Source organism: Lactuca virosa, chromosome 4 (genome assembly GCF_052849685.1).
Source record: "Lactuca virosa cultivar CGN04683 chromosome 4, Lactuca_virosa_CGN04683_v6, whole genome shotgun sequence".
NCBI classification, from domain to species: domain Eukaryota; kingdom Viridiplantae; phylum Streptophyta; class Magnoliopsida; order Asterales; family Asteraceae; genus Lactuca; species Lactuca virosa.
The window spans coordinates 498,990,836-498,994,828 of record NC_136429.1 but is presented as its reverse complement, the minus strand read 5'-3'; the positions used below and the strand labels follow the sequence as shown (position 1 = coordinate 498,994,828).

At 40.9% G+C, this 3,993-nt stretch overlaps 1 non-coding gene across 1 annotated transcript; it reads right to left on the bottom strand.

Annotated features, from left to right (window-relative positions):
- Positions 1–240: 240 nt before the first annotated feature.
- On the bottom strand, positions 241–347 carry LOC145110070 (small nucleolar RNA R71). The gene has a single exon (XR_013709453.1). It is a non-coding gene; the product is annotated as a small nucleolar RNA R71 (small nucleolar RNA).
- Between the last annotated feature and the right edge of the window lie 3,646 nt (positions 348–3,993).

Sequence of the window (3,993 nt, the reverse complement as noted above, 5' to 3'; positions counted from 1 at the left end):
TCTTTCATTCAAGTTAAAAATGTTCCCCATGTATGCTAGATAGGAATATAACCTTGGAATTCAACTTTGCATGATTATTAGACAAACATAGATCCAAGGTTATTAGGGTTGCATGTACACTTAGGAAGTGTTAGAATGCTCAAAACCCATCAAAAATCACTTCCACCGGGTACGATCACCACTTAGGCTCAAATGCGTGAGCAGTTTCTTGACCAATTTTGCCCACCGTCCAAGATAGCTAAACTCAAGAAGGCAATATCCAACTTTGAACAACAACCGGGGGAGTCATTATACGAAGCATGGGAGCGTTACAAAGGCTTGATCAGAAATTGCCCTCAGCATGATCTTAATGTTCAACAAGAGATGTCAATCTTCTATGATGGGGTCAATGTTATGACAAGACAACTCCTTGATTCTCAAGGACCTTTGACAAAGAAAAATCCAAGGGAGGTCAAGGAGCTGATTGAAGAATTCGCGAAGCACTCTCGTGAGTACCACAACCCTAGGCAAGATGGAATCAAGGGCATTGGAGATGCACAAACTGAAGAAATAGCAGCTATGATGGCTATGTTGAATAATACGGACCGGAGGTTAACACAAATGGACCAATCAATTCATGATATAAGAGTTGGTTGCGAACGGTGTAATGGTCCACACTTGACCAAGGACTGCAACTTGGATGAATATGGGAATAGAAAGGCTCAAGTATGCTACTCGAGTGGGGACAAGTACGATGAAGACTGGACGAAACCGAAGAAAGAGTGGCTACCATATGAAGAATACAAGAAGCAAAAGGAAGATAAGTATAGGCAAACAAGCCGAGGCTTCTACCAAAAGGAGCAGCCACCAGCTGAGAAAAAACCCGATTTAGAGACCATGTTAGTTAAGTTTATGGAAGCTTCAGAAAAGAGACACGAGGCTACTGATTCTGCTATTGATGAACAAAGAACTTTGATGAAGAATCATCACTCAATGATGGTAGAACAGCAGGCTTTAATAAAAAATCAACAAGCCTCCATCAATAATCTTGAAGTGCAACTTGGTCAACTAACCACTTTGGTTCACGAGAAGATGTTCCCGAAAAATCCTGAAAAGAAGACCCAGTCTCACGTAATGGCCATAGATACTGAAGAAGAGGCCATCTCTGAGTTCCTAGAAGCATTAGAAGTGGAGCCACAACAGCCCGATCCAAAGCCAAAGAAGCCAAAGCTCGAAAATGAAAAAGCTGCTGGAACACCAAGTTCACGACGTGAGCCCGCTATGCTCACGTCGTGGGCTCAGTCTGAACAGAAAAATTCCATATTTGTTCCAGTTTATGAACCACCTTTGCCGTTCCCGTCTAGAGCTAATCTCAGTCCATTAGAGAAAGAACATTTTGAGTTTATCAAACAATTAAAGGGTATGTCTATTAATACTCCTTTTATTGATTCACTTGCGAAGATTCCAGACTCTACTAAGCTCTTACAAGATTTATTAGACACTCGTCACCAATTAAAGGAGAATTCTAAAGTGATCCTAAGTGAGCAAAGCTCAAAATCGGTGTTGGGGGAAATACCTAAGAAGATGGGGGATCCTAGACGCCTCACTCTTCCATGTGAGTTTGGGAACAACATGAAGGTTTATGCTTTAGCCGATTATGGGGCTAGCATAAATTTGATGCCTTATTCATTTTATCAGAAGTTAGATATTCAGAAGTTGAAGGCTACAAGGATGACTATTCACATGGCGAACCGTTCAGTGATACAGCCCCGGGGCATTGTGGAAGATATTTTAGTAAAAATTGGGAAATTCGTTTTTCCAATAGACTTTGTGGTATTGGACATGAAAGAAGATCCCAAGGTACCGATTATTCTTGGTCGCCCGCTACTAAACACTGCTGGAGCTCTTGTTGATATTCGAGAGTCTAAGCTCACCTTGAGGGTTGGTAATGAAAAGGAAATTTTTGGGATAGAAGATGGCCTTCAAAGGAATCATGCTCAAGAAGAGGTTTTCAACATTGATGAAGACAATGAACTTGAACAATTAGAGAAGCTCATGGAAAAAGAAATAACAACAATTCACCAAGTTAAAAGAACAAAACCAAGAGCATCTGTTCCATATATAGTTGAAGTCATTGCCTACACAAGTCCAACTTCTTGGTGAGCAAGGAAGATGATGAGATGACGAGTGATGAAGAGGAGGTTACTTCTAAAGTACCAATTCCAGTGGTGGAAGAATAGAAGAATGTTATGGAGATTAAGAATGAAGAAAACTTGGGCACTAAAGGGACCAAACGCAAGCTTGATGAAGACAAGGTCAAAGCTAAAAAGGAAAATTCGAAAAAGGCGTATAAAAGACGAGTTCAAGCTTACAAGAGGCATTTCAAGGAACAAAAGATCCTAGTGGTGGATTCTTCGGATGACTCAACGTAGGAGGCAAGAAGTCCGGCTAATGACTCCAAGAAAAAAGAAGCGCTTCTCGGGAGGCAACCCGAGTTTGGTTTGCAATTTCTTTTCTCTTTTCTTTTTAGTTTTTGCATTCTAGTTTAGAAACATAGATCATATCATCCAAATCGCTTTATTCATAATTAAACACTAAGTGTGGGATCCCTAAAAATGAAGTGGTAATAATTAAGAATTTAGTTAATAGACAAATTAAAAATAATTTTCGTACAGGATTCACGACGTGAACCGTTGGGAACTCACGACGTGAATTCTGAATAAACTGGATAATTTACCACTCATGAGTATCAGCCCATTTTCTATTAAACTAATTGGCCCAAGACTAATCCACTTTTGATGAGGGATGCATGGCCCAATATTAAGTCCAGACAGGACTCACGATGTGAATCCTTAAGGACTCACGACGTGAGTTTTGAAAAACACGGGACCACAGATTAAAGGGTAAAGAACCAGTTTGACCCTTTTGTTTATTCCTCACGAAGTGAAACAACAAATCTGGTCCCCCCTTTTGCTCCGATTTGGCCGACAACTCTCGATTTTCGTTTTTGCTTACCTAATACTTCCATCTAAGGTAATGATTCTTAATTATTAAGTTTAATTTTTCTCTTATAGTTGAACTTAGGATTAGGGTTTGTTGGTTAGATGAAATGTCGAATTTAATTCTTAAAAATCCCGTAATAGCCTTGGAATGTTGATGCTATGTGCTTGGGATTAGTATAGGAGTAAAACCCATTAATATTGTAACCTGATTTGCCTTCTGATTTTAGCGATTTTTGCTGCTGGGTTACGAATTCACGACGTGAATCCTAAAAGATTCACGACGTGAATACTGGGACTGGACATTTTCAGTTCTGTTAATTGCTAATCTGTTGGGTTGTTTCTTTTGGATATATTTGTTGATGTTTTTACAGAAATGGCTCCCAGAAGAGAGATTCCAACTGGAGTAGCGGGCTTACATCCATTTTGCCACTTTCCAACAACTACGCCCCGGGATATCTATACGCGATGCAACAATCGGTTGGGATGGCTTTTCAACCGGGAATTTGCTATTGCCCCCACTATTCAGTGGGCACGGTTGAGGGAGGTTGGGCTGGTGGATTGGATGTCTCAATACCTTACTAAGATATTTTTGGGGGATGGGTTTTCCTTCACGTGCAAGGGGTGGTACAATTTGTTTGCCATCCAAGAGCGGGTATATAAAGAGCTATGCGTGGAATTCTTTTCAACGGTGACATTCCATGAGAATGTTCAAGATCCTACTTTTCCGCAAGCTTTGGTCTTTCGTCTAGGAGGGGAATATCGGGAGTGCAGTTTGGTGGAGTTTTCACGCAGAATGGGGTTATACGAGGCTCATGAGACCATGACACATGAGTTTGTTTTATTTTTGAGGGACGCCACACGTCGTTATGCGGATGGGGTTTCAGGACCGGTGTTTTGGAGCAATATCGCGACCGGTCTGTTCAATTCCGGTGTATCCCCCGAAAGTAGCATCAAATCACCGATCCATCGCCTTATCACATTTTCTATTCACCACAAACGCCATGGTGATAAG